This window comes from Xenopus laevis, chromosome 9_10S (assembly GCF_017654675.1).
Source record: "Xenopus laevis strain J_2021 chromosome 9_10S, Xenopus_laevis_v10.1, whole genome shotgun sequence".
NCBI classification, from domain to species: Eukaryota; Metazoa; Chordata; class Amphibia; order Anura; family Pipidae; genus Xenopus; species Xenopus laevis.
The window spans coordinates 41,366,058-41,391,486 of NC_054388.1; the positions used below are offsets into that span (position 1 = coordinate 41,366,058).

Genomic DNA, 25,429 nt, shown 5'->3' on the forward strand with positions numbered 1-25,429 from the left:
CATGTACCTTTTTTTTGCACTCACTGCGTTCTTGCTCTCTGCACATGTACTGAGACCACTGATTCTTTGCTGTAAGACAGAGAAAGAGAGAGGCATTAACTCCTAACACTGAATCATGGAATATTTAAATGGATCCTGGATTAGGGAGGGCAGCTTTAATATGAAGGTTTTATTCTTTATTTTTTTGTATAGAAAACTGTGCAGTACAAGAATATCATCATTCTATAAACACACACACAGGTATGGGATCCGTCTATTTTAAACAAGTAATTACAATTTTTAAATATGATTTCTCTTTTTCTCTGTAATAATAAAACAGTACCTTCTACTTAATCCCACCTAACATGTAATTAATCTTTATTGGACATAAAACAGTTCTTTTGGGTTTAATAAATGTTTAAATATATTTTTTTTAGTAGAATTTAGGTATGGAGATCCAAATTATGGAACCCTTATCCAGAAAACCTGAGTATGCTAGATAACAGGTCCCATACCTGTATACATATAGCTATCTATTAGGGATGCACCAAATCCAGGATTCGGTTCGGGATTCGGCCAGGATTCAGCAGGATTCGGATTTGGCCGAATCCTTCTGCAAGGCTGAACCGAATCCGCATATGCAAATTAGGGGCGGGGAGGGACATCATGTGATTTTTTGTCAGAAAACAAGGAAGTAAAACATTTTTCCCCTTCCCAAATTAGGGTTCGGATTCGGTTCAGTATTCGGCCGAATCTTTCACGAAGGATTCGGGGGTTCGGCCGAATCCAAAATAGTGGTACATACAGTATATATACAGTATATATAAATAAATTTATATATATATTGAATAAAGCACCCCATGTACTTTAAAAATATAAAGGATATGTAAAATTTAAGGATATAGGTCTGAGGTTACTTCTAATACTCCTCATATTTTCAAACAAGGATTACTTTATTTATTATAATACACAAGTGAGTCATGTGTCAACTCAAAAATGACATCAAATCCATTTATAAGGATATAATTAACAGGATATTCATGGCTCATGTGTAATATATAGTGAATAAGGTACCCCCTATTGTAAAATATAAGGATATGATAAGTCACCAAGGAGTTCCATCACCTTCGGCCTTTTATACAGGTCATGGAACTCTGAGGTTACTTCTAATATCCTCATATTTCACAACAAGGGGTACTTTATTTATTATAATACACAAGTTTTTAAAGACAAAGAAGTGATTTATTTCATCAATAAATCACTTCTTTGTCTTTTCATTTAAGCCCTGTGAGTGCGGTTTCCTTTTTTGGGCCTTATCTAATAGACTTGTATAACCGGCACCAGGCAGTTGCTGTTTTTTTAGATTCCTAAGGGCACCAGCCCAGACTGTGTGTATGTGTGTGTGTGTGTGTGTGTATATATATATATATATATATATATATATATATATATATATATATATATATATGTATATATATATAATATATATATATATATATATATATATATATATATATATATATATATATCAGAACTAACCCTATGACCTCAGGGACACTTGGGGTCGGGCCCTCTGGTTAGCTGCAGGAGCCCCAGGCCAATACTGTTTATAAATATGGGTAGGAGCTGCCATATTTCCCCTAGACAGTACAGCATAATTGGGTACAGATTAATGAACGCTTGGAATGCACAGTATTCGTAAATATCTCAGTCTGCATAAAAGACCCCAAGAGCCATGTCCCTCGGCTGCCCTCACACTGTTGCCTCCCCGGATCCAGTGCCTCTGGCTAACAGGATTACCAGAATGGACCTAATTCCTCCTTTGCTGAGGTGCAGTAACCAAGGTGAGTAATCTACTCTCTCTCAGTTCACCAGCAGGTCAGCTCCCTCCAGCTCCTGCTTCCCACAGACCTTCTGCTGGTTGGCGAAGGAAGGAAAGGGTTGTTCAACAGGAACAGCAGCAATTGAGCTATCTAGGTCAGTCTCAATCCAGCAGGCAATAGACAGAAAATACATAATGTGAGCTGTGAGGGCTTGTATTTATAAGTAGAAGCAGGCACTGGAGTAAAGGTGGAGCTCTGTTATAAGGAACCGAGACATTTTAATCTTAGCAGTGAAGAAACCTTTACAACAAATATTGACCCAAGAGATGAAGAAACAGTACTGCAGCCTTAGACACACAAACCCACCTGCCAGTCCAAGCCCTGTCTCCACAACTAGACACTCTGATCCAGAAGCCTACAGGTGAGATGTGACCATTTTAGGGAAACATGGGGCTCAGCCATAAACTTCCAGCTGTTCCAGTTAGACACAAGCCCCGGGCCTCATCCATCATCTGGCACCGCGGCAGGGAGGATTTATCATCTAATCCGGCACTAACAGATATCACAATTAAACAACGTGTCATCATGGCACAGAGATAAGTAGCCAAGGAAATTAGGAGCATTAATCACCAGTCCTGCCAATGCCCAGCGAGATGCCCTCCCACTCTCTGATTTATTATTATTAAATAGGGTGCCCTTCCATTCATCATAATGCAATAAAAATGGGTTATCATAGTTAAAAGGTCTGGCCATTCTTTAAAAAAACATTGTAGCAAATTGGCACCATAGGAACCTCTGAAATACATTATATTTATGGGACCTCATTGAATATTTTCTCCAACACTGACAAACAAATAAGCACCTATACTAACTATACTAACTAACATGGTGCCAACAACCACTGATCTAAGCCCAGCCTGGCACAGCTTGCAGCACTATGGCACCATGTGTTAGTATTTCCCTACAAATGTAGGGAAACATTGGCGTATCAGCTATTCAGTTATCTTTTTAATAATATCGATGGCAGCACCTTTATGCTTACCACACATCTCATCCAAAAGGCCTCCAGGTATACCTGGGCATCCAGGTTAATCTAGAAGAAGAAATAGGCATATTCCCCAGATTTCACCCTAAAACTGTCTTTTGAGCTAATTCCCCCTTTGCCACTTCTCTGGAACCCCCAGGAAAGCCAGCCTTACAGTTTGGTAACCACTGGCTTAACATTGTTTAACCCCTAATACTTAGCCAGGGACCCCATTAGATCATAACAAGGTGAGATACAAGTAATTGCTGCTCTACTATCCGTTAAATGTTGTTCTCCACAAATTTTTGACTGCCATTTAGTTCTCACCTTCAGGTGCATCTCGTGTAGTCAATAAGCTTTCACCCAAAATCTCATCCTAACAGGCCTACAGGTAGTATTTCTTATAATGTGGGAGGGGGGCCCTGGCCACCAATTTTCTTATAATGTGGGAGGGGGGCCCTGGCCACCAATTTTTTTTTACTCATGTGGGGTCCTAGCCATCATTATTTTTAAATGGGGGGGGGGTCCTGGCCACAAATGTTTTTTTATGGGGGGCCCTGACCATCAATATCTTTTTATTTTTTATTAACATGTGGGAACCCTAGCCACCAATATTATTTTTGTTTTTTGACTGTGTGATGGGGGCGGACCTGTGGGGTGGGGAGGGCGGACCTGTAGGTGGGGATTGCGGTGGGCGCAGCCCAGGGGACCAGGAAATTTTGTCGTATGGGGCCCTGCTATTTCTGAAGGCGGTCCTGCCCCCAAGTGATTGTATTTACTTATCTGAAACCCCTGGGCCGGTGCTCCTATCAGTAGAAAACTGCATCGGCCCGGGGTTATACCACTGAGCACCACGGAGCTTCTTTCTCCATGCGGCTGTGCATGTGCAGTAGAACGAAAAAAGCTGAACTTTAAATAAAAAGTCGGCTATTTCATTCATCTGCGCATGCGTTTGCCCCGGGAAATTTGAAGAAAGAAGAAACCGGAAGAGGATCGTTCCGTGGTGCTCACCGGTATAACCCCGGGCCAGTGCAGTTTTCTGCTGATAGGAGCACAGGCCCTGGGTTTCAGGTGAGTCAATACAATCACATGGGGGTGCCTAACATTTGGCACCCCAAGTGCAGGATGCCTTTTCTTCTCCTTTAAAGACACGACATGCCTGTGCCCACCTGCATTCCTTACCCTAAGTACAGTATTTGTGTTTTTTTAATCTTGGTGAACTTGGCAACTGAGGATGAAGTGTGAGCTTGCTGTACAAGGGCAATAATATTGTGAGCTTGCTGCCCACTTTATCTAGCAGTTACAAAATATAAAGAGTACCAAGCCTTCCCCTAACGGGACATCTCTTGCTTTCTGTAGTTCTTCAGCCAAGTGCCACCCTGGCATATCGGAGTTAATTGGGAGCCCCCAGCACTGTCACCCCCCCTGCCTAGCTGTGCTCCCACCTCATTACAGACACTGGAAGAAGGGGGGGGGTTGTCTGAGGGAGCGAAGCCAGGAAAGGTCCACATTAATAATACAGGTTGGAGAATGCCTGCGGATATGTATTTTTTATGAAACCTCCATTTCCCGCAATCTATTTTGCATAGCAAACCGACGCCTCTATAAATGATATATTCGGTCCGGCTGGGGAATGGAATACATGAGTCGGGGAAATTATATGTCTTGTGTACTTGCCTAACCCTGGATATTGTGAGGCTCTCGCTATAGTTTAGAAAATCTTGTGTATCGCTTGACTTATTACCTCCTGAGTTGGGAAGTGAGAACATGAAACTATAACCACATTTGCCCCAGGCCCTGAGCACCTGCACTAATGGTACCTGCCCTGGCCCTGTGCATCTATAATATTAGCATAGGTTCCCAGATGCTGTTACTCACTGAAACTCTTCCTTTCCACACAACCTCCCCATGCTGCTTCTTGCCTTCAGTGCCTCAACCTCCTCTCTACATTCTGGGCAAGGACACTCTGGTCTTGGCATTGCTCTTTTATTGTCCCCTTATTGACTCTCTTGCACTGATACTAGCACTAACTAATGCACTGTGACCATGGTTATGGCAGAGGCTGCTGAACTGAGGTAGGACTCAGGTGGTGATACATGGAGTTCTTGCTTTGTAGCAGCAGTGCCATCTATCTTTGACAACCAAGCTTTGCCCCACATAATATCTCATGAGTAGTGTCGGAGTGGATACCAGGGGCCCACCAGAAAACCTTAGAACTTGGGCCACCTGAAATGTTAGACCATGGCTCCACTTTCCAAACTATTATTCGTCCTCTCAACCTCTTTATTCTCCTAGTCTTTTATATTTACTTACTATATTCTTCCATTATTAAGCATTGTTTCCCCATAAAGAAATAAGGAATTACCATGAAATAGGCTAAATGGTCAGAGGGGCCACTGACACTTGGGCCCACCAGGAGTTTTTCTGGTTTCCCGGTAGGCCAGTCCGACACTGCTCATGAGCATTATATCTTACCCACTTAACAGAGCTTTTTGCCTGTCACAACCATCCTTCTAACAGGGTAAAGCATGACTGACCTACAGGAGGTATGTGGTTGAAGTATGACAGAAAGGAGGTGTTGCTACGATGGTTGCTATGACAGGCAGAATAAATAAAGACAAGGGAGAAGCAGGACTTAAGACAGACAGGAGGAATTGTTTACTAAAGGTGGCCATAGACGTAACAATTACGATCTTTATAATCGTTATATGCTTGACCGTTCGATTCCCACTAACTCACGATAATTTGATGGATTGGTTGGAATGCACGAAAAATGGTTGCGTCTATGGGGACGGAGTCAATGGCCTATGTTTGGGTGCCTTCAAAGTAGGGATGCACCGAATCCACTATTTGGGATTCGGCTGAATCCCCGAATCCTTGGTGAAAGATTCGGCAGAATAAAGAACCGAATCCGAATCCTAATTTGCATATGCAAATTAGGGACAGGAAAGGAAAAAGTGGGAAAAAAAATCTTAATTTGTGATGTAAAGTCACGTGATTTCCCTACCCGATTCTAATTTATATATGCAAATTAGGATTCGGATTCGGTTCGGCCAGGCACAAGGATTCGTCCGAATCCAAATCCTGCTGAAAAAGGCCGAATCCCGAACCGAATCCTGGATTCAGTGCATCCCTACTTTAAAGGCTCCCAATCAAAATTTTCCGTCCAGCCCAATCGACGAGCCGACTTCCAAGTCTTCTGCCGATATCGGTCGGGTCGTTTCCCACCATACACACACGAGTATTGTATGAAGATTAGTTTCGTACAATATTATCTGTGCGTCTATGACCACCTTAAGACATACAAGCAGTAAACAAGTCTGGGTTGTACTAAAGCAGCAGGCTTGAGTAGCTGGTGCAGAGCAGGAAGCCATAGGTGGAGGGTGACTTTTTTGTTTGGGGAGGCTAAAGTTGACCATGCATAGACTAAATAACTCACACAGGGCTTTGTATAATAATTATCAACCCAATAACCACTCACAGTTCCCACTGACTTCCTGTGCCAAAGTGCAAGGAGGTGCTTAATCCAATAAATACCCTCTGATTTACTCATACTTTTACTGGAATAACTGTATTGTGATTCTAATTCTGGGCAAGCAGAAAATATTTCTGTGGGGTGTTTTGTTGGCCAACCACGCATATAAGGCCATAACCATTATTGATATGGCAGCACTCACTGAAGGGCAGACAGTAAATGGATCCTATCAGTCATCTCCAGCACATTATACCATGAGAGACATAGGTAATGGAATCACCACAGTCATATTATACAATGGGAGTAGTGACCGTGCACCATGCACTTTACATTAAATGAAAGGTTGTGAGTACTGACACCCCAAGTACATTATATACAGACAGAGAAAGTGGGTAATGGCACCCCACGTACATTACATACTGAGAGAGGCAGTCCTTACACACAAAGTACATTTGTGCACTGATATAGAAGCACAATAATTAAGGTTGAAAAAAAGACACATCTATCATTTTAACATTTTCTATAAATGAAATTTCCTAACCGGCTGCTCCAAAGCACCCAGTGAAACGTAGCGGATAATTTCACAACAGGCATATTACATACAGTGAAAAGCAATGGGCACGGACACCCTCCAGCATAGCAAATATTAGTACACCAGGCACATTATCGAATGGATGCCGAAACATTAGGGATAGATGCATCCAGGGTAAATGAGTTGCCAGTTTCATTTAAAATACCCCCCCCCCCTGCGACCACTGGGTAACATAAAAGCTGTGCACATTTTATGTATCAAGCCACCAGAAAGCAAGGTAGGATAAATACAATGCTAATTCTATCTATATGAACTAATAACCTCATTAAAATCATAGGCTAACTACAGTGGAGTTACTTGTAGAAGACACTCAGTACATGAATTAGACAATTTATGTATAATACCCCCAGAACATGGATGAATGAATATTGTGTTCAGATTAACCCTTATCTGGGCCATACGTTTTACCAATCACTCTACCCTTTTAGCAGCTATATTGTATTCATAACTTCTAATGTGTATTTAAACTAAGGGTTTTAGAAGGGTTTGTTATGGTATGAGAACAGGGTCGGACGCATGTGACGCATGAGCACCGAATGTGCTGTGGGGCGCAGAAATTTTTTTTTTTAGACAATCCCAGTATCGGGAGAGGGGGTCTGGCCCGGCCAGTCCGACACTGAATGAGAAGGGTTAATGCTGGTATGGTGGGACAGCCAAAAGGCTTTTGTAGGTGCTGGAATATGTGTCTAAATAAAGGTTGTGTTTGGGGAGAAAAAAGCAGAAATCACAGTTTCCCCAAGAGAACTGCTTATCTTAAATTGTTACAAAAGTATTTAAGTATCTATTCTGGGCTCCAAAAGCCAATTAACTTAGAAAGGTTGTATTTTTTTCTGGCTGTTCAGTGCAGAAGATCATAGAGAAAGTCAGGACATTTCAGTAACAATCCCGGACTGCGGGTTGAGTTGTCAAAATAGATCTTGCCAGACTAACTTAATTTCTTTTTATGAGAAGGTGAGCAGGGACTTTGATTCTGGGATGGCAGTGGATGTGATTTACTTAGACTTTTCTAAAGCATTTGATACAGTGCCACACAAAAGGTTACTGGTTAAATTAAGGAATGTTGGCCTGGAACATAGTATTTGTACCTGGATAGAGAACTGGCTAAAAGAAAGACTACAAAGAGTGGTGGTAAATGGAACATTTTCTAATTGGACCAGTGTTGTTAGTGGAGTACCGCAGGGCTCTGTACTAGGTCCCTTGCTTTTCAACTTGTTTATTAATGACCTGGAGGTGGGCATTGAAAGTACTGTTTCTATTTTTGCAGATGATACTAAATTGTGCAGAACTATAGGTTCCATGCAGGATGCTGCCACTTTGCAGAGTGATTTGTCTAAGTTGGAAAACTGGGCAGCAATCTGGAAAATGAGGTTCAATGTTGATAAATGCAAGATTATGCACTTTGGCAAAAATAATATAAATGCAAGTTATGCACTAAATGGCAGTGTGTTGGGAGTTTCCTTAAATGAGAAGGATCTAGGGGTTTTTATAGATAACAAGTTGTCTAATTCTGGGCAGTGTCATTCTGTGCCTACTAAAGCAAATAAAGTTCTGTCTTGCATAAAAAAGGGCATTAACTCAAGGGATGAAAACATAATTATGTCTCTTTATAGGTCCCTGGTGAGGCCTCATCTGGAGTATGCAGTGCAGTTTTGGACTCCAGTCCTTAAGAGGGATATAAATGAGCTGGAGAAGGTGCAGAGACTAAGTGCAACTAAACTGGTTAGAGGGATGGAAGACTTAAATTATGAGGGTAGACTATCAAGGTTGGGGTTGTTTTCTCTGGAAAAAAGGCGCTTGCGAGGGGACATGATTACACTTTACAAGTACATTAGAGGACATTATAGACAAATAGCAGGGGACCTTTTCACCCATAAAGTGGATCACCGTACCAGAGGCCACCCCTTTAGACTAGAAGAAAAGAACTTTCATTTGAAGCAACGTAGGGGGTTCTTCACAGTCAGGACAGTGAGGTTGTGGAATGCACTGCCGGGTGATGTTGTGATGGCTGATTCAGTTAATGCCTTTAAGAATGGCTTGGATGATTTTTTGGACATAATATCAAAGGCTATTGTGATACTAAACTCTATAGTTAGTATAGGTATATAGAATTTAATTAAAAGTAGAGAGGGGTGTGTGTATGTAACTATGTAACTATGAGACTGTCCCGCGAAAAACGGTTGGGAGGTATGCTATACACAGGTTAGGGGAAAAGTAGAGTAGAAAAGTTACTCTGGCTCCCTTCTGAAAGGGTAGGTGCTGATGATTGCAACAACATTAATAATAAGATAAGCAGGGAATGTTTTTAGGTCTAAGGTTTCCCAAGGGGAGATCAGTATGTCAAGGGTTTTTATTTTTTCAAACCCTGAATAAGTCTGACTGATTTGTAATCAGTCCCCCCCCCTTTGCTTCAGCAGACTCAAACACACTTGCTTATGAAAAGGAACCCAAGGTCAGAGAATACACGAGCAATTTCCTCTTTTGCTCCTAACCGCAGTTAAATGAAGGACTCCCATAATGGTTTGTGGTGCAAAGCCCAGCAGCCAACTTCCCATCAAGCTAACCAAGATACGGAACTGAAATCAGAGACAGACAAATGGAATTCTGTGGTTTTACGGGAGCCACATATTACTGGAGAGGTGCTTGTACACAGGTTCCCTTACTTGCCCCTAATTAGGGGGTTTCTAAGGTTATAATGCATAATAGACAGGGACTGATGAACAATCTCTATTAAAGGAGATGGAAATACAGTTCCTACTTGGGGTGCCAAATATTAGGCACCCCCAAGTGAAGATATGGCTGTGTGTGAATCACTCTCAGCAGTACTCCTATTACTGACATCTCCCTAACACATCTGTGTGAGTAGCCACCTGGGAAATGATTTAATTAGCTCCCTAGGGATGGGCGAATTTTTTCGCCTTGTTTCGCCGTGGAAATGACGCCCATACACTTGTATGGCGGTGTGCGTCAAAAAAAAGAAGCGCGTCAAATTTTTTTTGACGCCCATAGACTTTAATGGGCGACGGCCACAATTCGCCGGCGGCGAATTTTTGGCGAAACGAAACGGCTCAGATTCGCCCATCCCTAGCTCCAAGTCCTATCAAAAATCTGATTGTTCTGGTCTGGCTCAATGCAAGCCACTGTGTTTAGGGCTCTTACTCATGAGCGTTTTTACCTGCGCTCCCCTGCGTTCCGTTTTTCGGCATTCCGCCGCAGGGGAGCGCAGGCATAGACGCATTTCATTTTTTCAAATGGGGCTGTACTCACACAGGCGCATGTAGGCGCCGAACGCAGGAAAAATGCAGCATGTTGCGTCTCAACCTGCGTTCGGCGCCTACATGCGCCTGTGTGAGTACAGCCCCATTGAATGCCGAAAAACGGAACGCAGGGGAGCGCAGGTAAAAACGCTCATGAGTAAGAGCCCTAGATATGCCTGCAACACTCCAGTGCACCTTAATAAAATGATGAAACTTCTCACAAACACCCTCAGCTAGCGTTGATATGAAATGTAATCCTCTTGAAGCATTCAACCTGCCTTGCACCCCGTAAATTAGCACAGCAGGGAAGTGCATCATTCAAAATGGCTGCTGCCATAAAAAAAAAAAAAAAAAAGGAGAAGGAAAGGTCTTTTAACTTGGGGGGTGCCAAAAGTTAGGCACCCCAAGTAATCACATGTAACTTATCTGACACCCCGGGCCGGTGCACCTATTAGGAGAAAACTGCACCGGTCCGGGAATTCTTCCAACGAGCCTTCCAATTTCTTCTTTCTTCAAATTTCCCAGGGCAGATGCATGCGCAGTACAACGAAATAGCGGACTTCGTGAAAGTTGGCAATTTCGCACGCACTACTGCGCATGCACAGCCGCAAGAAATAAGAAGAATCCAGAAGGTGATCACTCCGTGGTGCTCGCTGGATGAATCCATTTCTCCTAATAGGTGCACTGACCCCAGGTTTCAGGTAAGCACATGCGATCACTTGAGGGTGACTAACTTTTGGCACCCCCAAGTAAAAAGACCTTTCCTTCTCCTTTAAGACATATGGGTGGGAGCTGCCACATTGATAACGCTGTGCACATAATATCGCTGCATAAAAAGCACGGTCAATTACAGCGGAAATAGCACTTGCATTTGTTGATGTACTGTTAGAGCTACACATATTCTCAGTATTATTACGTACATGAGCTTGCTTTGCACTGTATGACTTCTCTATAGATCAGGGGCAGCTGGTATTTAGGGAAAATCTCTAATGGAACTTAAAGATTTTCCGTAAATACCAGCTGCCCATAGAGTAATCAGTTCCTTTCACTTTAATAAAGAATAGAGAGGGATATAATTTCCTAATGCAAAGCAGAATATTTTCCTGTGGATGTCTGGCCTCACTGAATGAGCAGAAGACCACAAGTAGAAATTCCTTAGCAGAGGAGGCTGGAGCAGCATCTTGCCTGTTCCCATAGAAACAGGAGTTTGCGCCAACGTTGATGTGCAGGGGGACACACTTTCCAAAAGTATCTCCAAGGACACATGCCAATTAGAATATCTTCTAAGATTCCCATCACATATCTGCATTGAGATGAGCAACTTTATCCTGCACAGGCTCTGAGCTTCCTCTGCATAATTATATACCCACAGCCTGTCCTGTATATAGCAACCCAGCTGCTTATGTCAATTTCCTCCTCTGTATGCTGATACCCTGACCTCTATACTGGCACTCTGTTCTGTATATTGTATACCCCCTGCTATGTAAATAGCATCCTAGCTGCTTATATTGACAAGCTCTTCTTTATGCTGATACCCTCTTGTGCATATTGGCACCCTGCTCTTTATTCTGATACCCTCCAGTGTATATTGGCACCCTCCTCTTTATGCAGATTCCCTCTCATGCATATTGGCACCCTGCTCTTTATTCTGATACCCTCCAGTGCATATTGGCACCCTGCTCTTTATTCTGATTACCTCTCGTGCATATTGGCACCCTCCTCTTTATGCAGATTCCCCCTCGTGCATATTGGCACCCTGCTCTTTATTCTGATACCCTCCAGTGCATATTGGCACCCTCTTCTTTATGCAGATTCCCTCCCGTGCATATTGACACCCTGCTCTTTATTCTGATACCCTCCAGTGCATATTGGCACCCTCCTCTTTATGCAGATTTCCCCTCGTGCATATTGGCACCCTGCTCTTTATTCTGATACCCTCCAGTGCAAATTGGCACCCTGCTCTTTCTTCTGATTCCCTCTCTTGCATATTGGCACCCTGCTCTTTCTTCTGATTCCCTCTCTTGCATATTGGCACCCTCCTCTTTATTCTGATACCCTCCAGTGCATATTGGCACCCTGCTCTTTATTCTGATACCCTCCAGTGCATATTGGCACCCTCCTCTTTATGCAGATTCCCTCTTGTGCATATTGACACCTTCCTCTTTATGCTGATACCCTCTTGTGTATATTGACACCCTGCTCTTTATTATGATTCCCTCTCGTGCATATTGGCACCCTGCTCTTTATTCTGATACCCTCCAGTGCATATTGGCACCCTCCTCTTTTTTTTTTTAATATTTGAAATTTTTATTGAATTATTTCAATACAGTGTAGAATGCGGAACGAAGTCCAACAAGAAAATATCAGCTTATGGTAAGACATGAAAAGTATCAACGTAGCAGATCAAAAAATGTGGTGTCCACATATGAACTATCATTATGAAAGCTTTAAAGTGACTGTATCGATAATTAAAATGGGAGGGAAGAAGAAAAGAAAGAAGAAGGGGGTAAGAAAAGAGAAAGAAGAAGAAAGAGTCAGGAAGAGTAATGCGTTCAACCATTCACGTAGGCACCCTCCTCTTTATGCAGATTCCCTCTCGTGCATATTGGCACCCTCCTCTTTATGCTGATTCCCTCTCGTGTATATTGGCACCCTGCTCTTTATTGTGATTCCCTCTCGTGCATATTGGCACCCTGCTCTTTATCCTGATTCCCTCTTGTGCATATTGGCACCCTCCTCTTTATGCACCCTCCTCTTTATGCAGATTCCCTCTCGTTCATATTGGCACGCTGCTCTTTATTCTGATACCCTTTTGTGCATATTGGCACCCATCTCTGCATAGCGACACATAAGCCAGGGAATCGCTTCCCATTCAGGTTCTCTCCTGACAATGGGGAAATGCAAATTGGGGTTTGTCATTTAGTGAAGCCCCAGGCAATCCGTTTCAGAAGGCAGCAGCTAAAAGCAGAGCAATCTATGCACTATTAATAAGCCTCTAATTAGCTAATTATTTATTAGCAAGTTATCATCTATCTGAGCACCTGCAGCCCTGTGTTTCCTTCCATTGACTTTTCATTAACCTGTCTGTCTTTCTTGTTTATCTGTCTGACTCACTGACTGTCTGTTTCTCTAATTATCCTTAATGTCAAGAAAAAGGCTACAAATAGGTGTGATAGAGTTACAGCCTGAGTGAGGGGACACGTGAGTTTAAGCCTATGATTAAGTGACTAAGTGCACTAAACACATAAAGGTGGCCATAGACGTTACAATTATGATCTTTCCTGGAAAAGATCCTTCCAAGAAAGATCGTTCATTTCAACACACACGTGCACAGCTGAATTGTCAGATATACAAGTAGAAACAGTAGAATTCTACCTGTATCTGACGATTCAGCACTAACAATGGCCGATGTTTGGGTGCCTTCAAAAGTGCCCAATCAAAATTTTCCGGTTGGCCTGATCTTCTTCTGCCGATATCGGTCGACTCGCCTCCGACCATATACGCACGAATATCGCAGGGAAAATTGTTTTGTACTATATTATTGATGTGTCTATGGCCTCCTTAAAGGGATACTGTCAAAACATGTTTTTTTCAAAATGCATCAGTTAATAGTGCAGATTTCTGCACTGAAATCCAATTCTCAAAAGAGCAAACAGATTTTTTTATATTCAATTTTGAAATCTGACATGGGGCTAGACATATTGTCAGTTTCCCAGCTGCCCCAGTCATGTGACTTGTGCCTGCACTTTAGGATGGAACTACTTTCTGGCAAGCTGTTATTTCTCCTACTTAATGTAAGTGAACCAGTCTCAGTGGGACTTGGCTTTTACTATTGAGTGTTGTTCTTAGATCTACAAGGGAGCTGTTACCTTGTTTTAGGGATCTGCTATCTGGTTACCTTGCCATTGTTCTTTGGTTAGGCTGCTGGGGGGGGTGATATCACTCCAACTTGCAGTACAGCAGTAAAGAGTGACTATAGTTTATCAGAGCACAAGTCACATGACTGGGGGCAGCTGGGAAATTGACAATATGTCTAGCTCTGTGAGTGCTGTGAGTTCTGTGAGTGCCTGTTGTTTCTTTACTTGAACACGTAAGTGATAGAAAAAGGGCTGTAAGGAGAGCAGTGAGTGGGTTAAGTGTAGGAGAGAGACTGTAAGGCAGGGGTTCCAAAGAGCTGAAGCAGAACACAAGCAGGAAAATGTTCCTGGGGGTGCCAAACATAGGCTGTCAATGAGTATTGGGTAGCCCTTATGTGGACTGGCAGCTAGGGTTGCTGGCTGGTAAAAATGATGGTTGGTCCCAATGTTATTAATAGGGAAAAAAGATAAATACAGGAAGGCTGGTATTATTTTCCAGTAAAGGTGGCAACCCATCTGGCAGCCTGCAAAACGCTCAATTTGGCAGTTCACCTCTTTTTTTGTAACCAAAACTTGCCTCCAAGCCAGGAATTAGAAAATAAGCACCTACTTTGAGGCCACTGGGAGCAACATCCATGTGGTGGGGGAGCAACATGTTTCTCATGAGCTACTGGTTGGGGATCACTGCTGTAAGGAGACAGTAAATAATAGGTGCCTATATAGTGAGAGCAGTGAAACAGGATTATGTCTGTAGTTGCACGGTTTGGTCTCAGTGCAGACTCTATATGATAAACTGCACAACTTTAAAGAGGTTGTTCACCTTCAAACACTTTTTTTTAGTTCAGTTGGTTTCACCTGAAATAGGGACTTTTTCTAAGAACTTTCTAATATATGATTGTGACCATTTTTCTAGTGTTGAAGTGTAAAGTTTCATTTTTCATCTTATGTCTTTCCGAAGCAGCTGAGGGGGTCACCAACTCTGTAACTGCTCAAAATTGATACATTTAGTTGTTATCTTTGTCATTTTTGTCCCTGCTGAGCAGAATCCATGAGTTTCATTACAGGCAGCTGTTAGAATTGATACAATAGTTGCTAATATTCCACAGATACTGAGAAATGTATCAACTAATTGTATCAAGTAAATGTAGCAAATGTATGAACAAATTGTAACAGTTCAGAATCTGAACTAAAACATGGAAAGCAATTGAAAAAAAAAGTCTTTAGTTCTGAAAACAACTCAACTGAGTTGCTTGTTCCCCACCCCATCTGTGCTGTCGGTTTTGGCAGCAGTGGCTGATGCTATCCCTGGGATTGTGAATGGCTGGGGTTGTGCCCACCCTGGAAGAAGGAAATGTCACTTATGTTAGATGCCCCCTGCTATGACGAGAAACAGGGAGGGATTCTGTCCTCAGACCCACTCATATAGCCTGATAGACGTGGACTTGTTTCCTTCCCTTTTCTACACACACAGTCACAGAGCAATGCTACAGGCAGTATTCTCTCCAAAAAATTAAAAGCGGCAGGTGGAGAAAAAAATTAATCAATAATTGCATGCCGTCCCCCAGGCCTGGATTTGTGGAAAGGCTACCAAGGCCGGTGCTAGGATTTAGGGGCAGCATGCTGCCCAACCGCACCCACATTGGTTCAGAAACACTGGGGATGCACAGGAGATAAAATACTTTTTAAAGTTTTCCGTGTGCCAATCCCCATTGCTCTGGTCCAGATTATGAAAATTTGAGCGAACAGATGGAACATCAGCAAGCCTAGGGATGCACGCTATGTAAATCTGGCCCTGGCCGTCCCACCTCTCCTGCCTTATTACAGAAGTTTTTGCAGAAGGCAATAGGATTATGCACGTCTGCAAATAAAGCACACAGTCCAACCAGCTTCTGTATGTAAAATTCCAACACAGCTGGGGGGGGAGCCACAAAGTGGGTAAAAATGCTGAACAATGTGCCAGCACAAAGGGCCTGGGGTGAACACTGGCTACAGGGCAATTACTTGACCACTGGGTAAGGAACTGGGGCCCCCTAGGATCAGGGCTCTGCTAACTTAGTAGTATGGGGCCCTATGATTACTGATGGCCCCATGATTACTAAATTAGCAAGGCATACCTCAGGGGATCCCAATTATCAATATACAGGTCATCTGCACTCCATTCTGTCTGAGAAAGGTACTATCTGATACAGTTAGAAATGCTCAGCAACATCTCCCAGCATTGCTTGCTAGCGCTAGCCTTTATCTCACCAGAGATGCTAAAATTACAGTATAGGAAAAGTTGGCAGCTGTAAAACCTTTAAATATGATCTTTTTTGGGATCACAGTTCTCAAACTAGAATAGACTGTACTGCATTAGGAGTGATGATATTGAATCATCCTTCATAAGTCCTACCCGAAGGCATGGGCTCCGTTGCTCAAGTGCCCCAGGCCAGGCCAAAGAACAGCATGAGCGGATGGGTCCACCTTCACCGAAGCTAGGGTGAGCCCCATCACCCCGAGGCGGTTTGGGTCATTGGACTCCCCTTTGCCTTGCGGCTAGGGGCAGTCCCGTCTACCCTGGGTTCTGCCAAAGCTTCCCCCAGGGCGCAAGTCTTGGCCTGGGGTAAAGCCCAGAGGACTATGACACCCATCCAGTAAAAAAAGAATGCACGAAAAAGAGTGCAAACTGCCAAGCCATTGAGTGCCTTGGTAAGGTTCCGGCTGGTGGCCAAAATACTACCCGCTCACCTAATGGCTGGAGCAAAGGAAGTAAGCAAGATTAGGCAAGAAGTTCATGTGCATAGTGCAAGACCCAAAAGAGAGTGAATAAAGCACCCCTCCTGGGAGCACAGCACCTCCGCTTTCATCAAGCTTAGCTTGACAGCCTAGAACAGAGGACCAAGTGTTTCTCCGTTCTTCACATAAGATCATAAGAACGGATACTAGATCCTAGCGAAAAGGCCCAGATGGCACTTGATCTTAGCCAAAAGGCAGAGTACAGGCATGCCAGCAAGTACAAGGATTACAAGTAGCAGATCATTCATCCATGACTACAAGGGAAACCCCACAACTAGGGTTGGCACCTTTTGTAAAAAAAAAAAAAATACTGGCCTTCCTATATATTTTTCTTTTTTCCCTATTAATAACATTGGGATCAATCATCATTTGGTTACCAGGTGGCAACCCTACCCACAACTAGATGGCAGCTGCAGGGCACTACAGGTTCTAATGAGGCCATGTCTGTTGACTTGCAAAGCCTTCTGGGAATAATACAGCCACCAGTTTCACTCTGCTGCCACCAGAGGGGGCTGTGTGAAAATCTATCAGCACCACTGAATTGATGTCAGGGGGTTATGAATTAGAAAGGATTAATTGACAATCAGGTTTCCCTTAGGGCTCTTACGGACGAGCGGTTGTAGCTGCGCTCCCCATTTTTCTGCGTTCAGCCGCAGGGGAGCGCAGGAATAGATGCATTACATTTTTTCCAATGGGGCTGTACTCACACGGCGCGTGTAGACGCTGAATGCAGGAAAAATGCAGCATGTTGCGTCTCAACCTGCGTTCGGCCTCTACACGCGCCTGTGTGAGTACAGCCCCATTGGAAAAAATGTAATGCGTCTATTCCTGAACGCAGAAAAATGGGGAGCGCAGCTACAACCGCTCGTCAGTAAGAGCCCTTAAACAGAATAGACAGGTGATAGAGTAATTTCATTCATACTCTTTACGCCTTTATTTTAAGAAAGTCATTGTTGCCGGTAGGACATGCCCTGAACCAACAACCTCCTCCTGTAACATGTATTTCTGACGGCTAAGGCACACACAGTCACATAGGGCTTGTTAATTAAGATAATTCCCTCTCATTTCATTGGCTCTGACAGATATGCGAGTCTCTGGGCAGGAAGCAAGTTAATTAATATCTCAAACGCCTGTCTTGTTCTCTCTGTGAAACGACTGTCAGCGACGCTGATTTACAAAGCAGGATAATTGAGTTTATTATTTTGAGTCCCCCCCAGAGTCATTTGCTGTTAAACATGAATTTCCTGAAACAGGGTCCCTGGCACTTCTCCCAGAGCATGCTAACTATGGGCAATGCTGATGCGTGCTCTCATTGGCTGACGTCCCTGAGGGAGTTGCAGCAATGCAGACAAGCAACTATCTATCCTGTCATACTGACATCTGTCATAGGCAGAGCGTTTAATCAGAGAAGAGCAGGGGAAACCTCATTCATTTTATGTCCTGCATTATTATATTATTCTACACTGGACTAATGCTCCAATACACTGATATTTCAGTGCAGCAAATCCACCTTCCTCACTCATAGATGCAGACTAAAGAGGAACATTTGCTTCTATATATCCCAACATAATAATTGATATATACCTCCACCTAGTGACACCTAGTAGTACTATACACATACAGCATTACAAAGTTACAGTTTCATGATACAAAAAATAAATCTGATCATACAAAGAGATATATAATATAACAGCATCTGATTCATCTTATGGCTGATGGAACAAAGGGAGCAAAGTTGTCCCCCAGTCAGTAGAAGGTGTTGGAAGTGATTGAGGGCACAGGAATAAATATACAGAGAGAGAATGTTCTGGGCACACAATAAGCTATACCCTCATACTGTACTGTCTAAAGGAAACAATATGGTACCTCCTTCTCCATATGTATAAATACAAATATAGAGAGAAGGAATGTTCTGGGCACACAATAAGCTATACCCTCATACTGTACTGTATGAAGGAAACAATATGGTACCTGCATCCCATATGTATAAATACAAATATACAGAGAAGGAATGTTCTGGGCAACACAATAAGCTAAACCCTCATACTGTACTGTATAAAGAAAACAATATGACACCTCCTATCCATCTGTGTAAATACAAATATACAGAGAAGGAATGTTCTGGGCACACAATAAGCTATACCCTCATACTGTCTAAGGGAGACAATATGGCAACACCAAACCATATGCCTAAATACAGATATAAAGAGAAGGGAATTTTGCTTGGAACAGTACCAGCCCAGAATTCTATGCATAGCATTATGTGAGAATACCTTATGCTTCTATTCTACAGGAGCAATTTTTTTCGCCTGATACAGCCTTCATTTTGCCGCCTACCACCCCTCCCCACAGCACTCACATTTTAGCGCCGGAGGGGGTCGGTCCACGTTGCGCCGGAGGGTTTCGTGGGCATTCCAGTCGCTAGTGCAGAGATTGCGCTCTCTGCACTAGAAAAGCTGAATTTCCGGGTTGAAAAGTGGAAATCCGGCTCTTAGTTACCAGGAGCGGCATTTTCGCCGCCCCTGGCAACCAAGGGGGCGCTTCCACTTGAGGCGAGTGTCTCAACAGGAGGCCCTGCAGCCAAAAGACAAACTGACAGGTACTGAACACAAACTGCTGACTGCTGGAGAATTACCAGCAAAATGTAACATTAAGAGTGACACCAAGGGTCTTAATTATTCTCATTATTCTCATTCCATGAGGTTTCACTCTTAGTAGAAATTCTATGGCTTGAACAGAAAAGGGACTAATCAAAACATTGTCTTACAGAATAAATACAGACTCACTAGCACTGCAACCGGCCATCAGAGACTTGCAGTCCCACTTTTGAATTAAATTTGAATTTGATTTAAAGGCTCCATGCCCCACACATGACATGCATTAGACATCCTGACCATTACCCTGTAAGCTGCATTGAGACTGTGAAAGGCAGCCCACTGCTTCAGTTATAGGCTCTGTGCTCTACCCCTTGTAGGTTTCCATCAGAGTGTTCTACAATTTCAATAAAAATTGGTAAAACGGGACAACCTATAAACAATTTGGGGGTCTGAAGAATTATTTGCTGTGGGGCCCAGTAATATCTAGTTACACCACCGACTGCTTAAATTACAGATTCCCTGTATATGAGCATTCTGATGGCAGCTTGCAAGTTTAAGAACTAGAAATATTTGCTTAACTATGAGTTGAAAGAAGTTCCAAATTAAAACCAGTTAAAATATAAAAAAAGGCTACATTATATTCTATTTTTAAAAAATGAGTTAAATTCCCCTCTAAGGATAAACCAATCTATTCCTAGAGGTGCGTGTCAGTGGGTTTTAACTCATTAAGGGACCCAGTGATTAGAAATTGTCCCAGTATAAGGAGAGAATATGTGTGTAGATACATATTAATGCTGCCCGCTAACAAAGGCAGCCCTGACCCCCCCATCACTGGGATCCTGAATTGCCTCCAGGAAGGGAAGGTGCCAAATTTTATTAATCCTTTCCCTGCCAGACTGGCCAACACCAATATCAGCTCTTTAGAATCCGCTCCCGTTGAAGATTATAACCCCAGCAGCGAATTAAATATAGTTATGGTAAGGCTTCCGATCCCATAGATAACTAGGGTTGCCACCTTTTCTGGAAAAAAATACCGGCCTTACAATATATTTATCTTTTTTCCCTATTAATAACATTGGGATCAACCATCATTTTTACTGGCCAGGCCGGTAAAATACCGGCCAGGTGGCAACCTGCCACTGTCCAGCCCTTCCTTCCCAACAATGTATATTTTTCCCAGTGGAACCCTGCAGTAAAAGGAGCGATTAGCATAATTACTCACAGTCATTAAGTATGCTTGCATTACATATGCAAATCAGGAGCAGGGGGTAGGTGCCAGCATCACAGCCTCACGCAATCAGCTGCAGCGTTTGCCGAGTCGGGAGGAGATGGCATCTCGCGAGCTGCGCTGATGCAAACCAGAGATATTTCCGAGGCAAAACATACAGGGATCGGCCTATCAGTGCAGTCAGAAAGAGACAAAGAGAAGAGGGCATTAGAGGACGGCACTGAGCAAGCAGGGAAAGGCAACACGGATTGCAAGCTCTGTGGCACACAACTTTCCTGTAATCAAACAAATAGAATATTAAAGGCAAACTTGAAACTTTTCTATAGAATACAAATATTTTAAAAGGAGCAGGTTTGATCTGAGCAGCACTGCAGAATATGTTGGCGCTTTAAAAATACATGTTAGTACACTATAGAAGTGACTGCGCTCTGGGAGAGTGGTTTAATAGGCTTCTTCTATCTCAGTGTACACCCCCACCTCAGGTGTAAAGTATATCAATTGAAATTGGAGTTACTGAGAGAAACAGCCAAGAATGCAGTGTTTGCTGCTAATTGTGCTTTATTGCCTCGACATGTTTCGGGCTCAAGGCCCTTTATCAAGTTATACTGATTTCCTGACAGTAAGTGGCTATGATGATAAGATCAGCTGGGGGTACAGGGAGTTCCGTCCCCCCCAAATCCATTATAAGCCACACAAAGGATGTTGGTTATGGGAATATCATCAGGGGGAAAAGCAAAGGACTATAGAGACAATGTTATACCCATTGAAGTCTTAACAGAAGGTGCCATGCAGTTGCTACATGCTCCAATAAGATACCAAGAATTATAAAGGAACCGTGTGGCCCATTAGTTTCTTAATGACATTTCAGGGGCACCTAAGAGCAAGAATGACTTTGATGCTGTGCAGCAATGAAGGGGTTAAATCCTGCAGAGCTGGGCTGTCTGCCCCCCTGTCAAGGTACTTATACCCCCCCCCGGGTTTCTAGCAGAACTGCATCTGGCGTGTAACTGACAGAGAAGACGGACGTCCCATTGTCTGCTCAGCCTGGCATGATGCCCAGACCCCACATCACAGCTTCCCTGGCATAAAACAAACTGACATGCACATCCTAATGTGTGCGCCGTCTGTCAGACTTTAACTACATCTCCCAGCAGCCCCTGCCAGACAAGACCCAAACAATAAAAATGACAGGTTCTAGCCAAACAACATTCCCAGATTCACAGGTGACCAGTGTTTCCAGGCAGGTGCCATTAGCACAAGGAAAGTTTTACTACCATGAGCCATTTTGTTCTCAGTATGCATCTTTATTTGTCAGCCCCTAAATCTGACGGTCTCTCATGTAATGGAGGCGGTGGAATGAGCATGTTGGCCATGCAAAGATGCACATAAGGATGCTACAATGCAGAAAACAAGTGATTCAGTGTCTAATTCCATAACATTGCAATTTTACAACCACAGGCCAATGGACTATGAGGACAAATGACAAGTCAGCAAGCAATGTTTGCCTATGCACATACATCTGTCACAGGACTGCTGTTTACCCATTGTAAACAGCAGTCCTACCCTGCTTTATGGCTGAGATTCTAGCTATCTTTATAACAGAGTATTCTGTCACAGTGACACAGATCCTATCTGATACCCATTGTAAGCAGCAGTCCTGCCCTGCTTTATGGCTGAGATTCTAGCTTTGAAGAAAGCTTCTATATTGTAGGGTCTCTTGATAGTACAATGGTTACTCACCACGTCAATGAAGTGGCCCAGGTGCACCACCCTGGGTCCTCAGCACAAGGGGCGGATAAACCGAAATCTCAAATTGGAGCAGGCACTCAAGGGCAAAAAGCCTATGATTAAGTGTTTGGAACACGAAACGCGTCAGGCTGGTTGACACAATAAACTTTTTCACATTTGAACATCTGCCTGGTGGAAGTTTTTGCCCTTGAGTGCCTGCTCCAATTTGAGATTTGAGATTCTAGCTATCTTTATAACAGTACATTTTGTTACAGTGGTACAGATCCTATATTATACCCATTATAAGCAACGGTCCAATCCTGCTTTATGGCCGAGATTTTTACATTCTGTTACAGGGAAAAGAAGTCAAATGCCCCTATTCTTTTAGAATCACTTACTATATAGTGTTCCATTGTTCACCAACAGAAGTCTACAGTAAGCATTACAGGGGCTGTTAACATGCCAACACTTTTTTTTAGTTCAGTAGTTCACCAGAAATAAAGACATTTTTGTAACGATTTCCTATTATCTATTTGTGATTGTTTTTCTAATGTTGAAGTTTCAAGTTTAATTTTTCACCTTCTTATGCCTTTTTGAAGCAGCTCTGAGAGGGGGGCAGTGACATTCAACACTATTCTGACTATAACTGATACATTAGTTGATACATTTCTTATCTTTGTCCCTGCTGAGCAGAATTCCTGAGTTTCATTAAGGCTAGGGCCAGGCAGGGCCAAAATAAGCCTACTGGAATCCACAGGCCAGTGCTGGGCTATGCCCAGGAAACCTGCCCCTTCTGTGCCCGCCTCACACGGACATGCGGGGGAGTGCGCACACATACGCTAATGTGCGCATGGTCATGCACGCGCATGCACAAGCGAGTGAGCACAGCCATTTGCTAGTGAGCATGAGTGGATTGGTGCTCAATAGCGGCGCTTGTTTGGCCCCAACAATCACATAACACTGCTGCACCCTAGGCACGTGTCTCTCCTGCCTACCCCTAGTTCTAGCCCTGCTGAAAACCAATTTCAGCCCCTCACTGCAAGCAGTATTATCTTCGTTTGTGTCCAGAGCCCTTGTGTCGGCTTCAGTGTGAACATACTTGGCAGATTTTGTCTAAAAATGCAAAGGCTTATATTTCTAAGACAAAATCCACGGAATGTGTTTGCACCAGAGCCAACACAAGGGTTTCCAGATGCGAAAAAGAGGATACTGCTTGCGGTGAGGGGCCCTAGCCTAAAGGCAGCTGTTATAATTGATACAATAGTTGCTAACAATTCACAGATGCTGCTGAGAAATGAACCAACTAATGTAGAAAATGGTAACAGTTCAGAATCTGCTCCTGGATCACTGAGCTGCCAGACTGAAACACCAGAGACACGAACATTAAACTTTAAACTTCAATTTTGAGAAAATGGTCAAAATAAGCAGATGGAAAGCAATTGAAGAAAGTCTTTATTTCTGGTGAACAATCTGAAAACAACTGAACTGATGGTCAACAACCCTTTTAACAGGCAAAGATATGGCCAAAAAAGACCCTTGTGCCAGTACCCTGAAGATGATCCTACATTTACAGATCCACTTGATTGTAAGATGTGACTATATAAGCAGATCTTTGCCAGATTTAACCACCCTTGTGTGGGGCCAAAAATGAGCTGATGGGCTGATGATTGGATCTTATTGTGGGCCTACTGTGACCTGTTAGAGGCCTGCTGATACATTCCTCACCCTATGAGATTTTTAAATCTGCCCTATAGATATGTGGGCAATTTTCAAGGAAAATTCTAGTTAGGAAGCCCCTTTAAGTTGCCAACCAGGATAGAGGCCATAATGGCATCATATGAAACCCAACATCGCTACATGAACAGAGAGATTTACATAAGGGAACTCAGTTAGACAACATGGTAATAACCCCATAAAAATGTGAAAGGAATTGTATGAGTCTATGTTAGTAGGAAAAGCAGATTTTACCCCTGTTGTATTTCAAATAATTGGGATCTGCACTGGGTTAATCAAGAGAGCCCCCCCACCCCCAATACCAACACTTATAGTTGTCAAAATAAATTAAAGAAGGGGAATTGATACACAAACTGTGCCACGTGTTTAATCAAGGAAAAAATGCTTACCCGTGCTGATTAATTAGTATTTAATTGCCTGCCTCCAATAAGGCTGCGCTGGGGAGAATTTTCGCTCTTTAGCTTTTACGTTGCCAAAAACTCTATTTCCTTATTTTGTTTCCATTTTAGTTTCCCTTTAGTTGTTTATTGTCCGCATGGCTGTATTTACAGTCGCTGGATGGATGCTGCGGGGAGTGATGGCTCTATTGGAAGGTGTAGCGATTCTTTTCCGGTGCCAGATGGAGCTGCTGAGAACGTCAGGAGTCGGAGCGTGAAGTGGAGAATTGGGGTCAGGGAAGAGAGGAGATAAAGAGAGAGGAGATGAGTTAAGAAATGAGCTGTTCCTGGAAACATGGATTCATATGTAAGTTTGCTTTATTTATATGCATGCTTGGTTTCATTAAAACTCCCAGCAACCCTTCCACCAGTTATAGGAGACCTGACAATGAATAGGAGACCAAGTCACAGCACCATACAAATAGGGGGTTGTCTAAAGTGATGGATTCAGGCCGGGGTCATACCTATGCACCTTCAGATGTAGTCGAACTGTTACTCCAAGCACCCCACCCCAACAGGCATCAGCTGTTAGTAGTTGCTATGAGTAGAAGATAATAACCAATGGGCTGTATGGGAAACACAAATAAAATGTTACTGCCCCCATCCTGCTCTACTATACCTGTTGCCCCTACAAGACCCCACTATGTGCAAGACCTAGAAAGATAGATAGATGATAGATAGACAGACAGACAGACAGACAGACAGACAGACAGATCGATAGATATAGATAGATAGATACAGATAGATTCAGACATATAGAGAATGATGTGGGAAAGACAGATAGAATTAGTGTGTATATAACAATATAGGGTGGATTTTATAGAATCCACTGGAGCCTGGCACAGCATTTCTGGACAGGTTTCCAGTACATGACTGCACTGACAGATCTGTATGGAAGCCAAGGGGTTAAACATAATACCCATAAT

General features: G+C 43.1%; 1 long non-coding RNA gene across 1 annotated transcript; it reads right to left on the reverse strand.

Moving 5' to 3' along the window:
- Positions 1-25,178, reverse strand: LOC121399144. Its single transcript, XR_005964777.1, has 4 exons — positions 24,968-25,178; positions 24,456-24,694; positions 20,599-20,772; positions 1-69 (listed from the first exon to the last, which is right to left on the reverse strand). It is a non-coding gene; the product is annotated as an uncharacterized LOC121399144 (long non-coding RNA).
- Between the last annotated feature and the right edge of the window lie 251 nt (positions 25,179-25,429).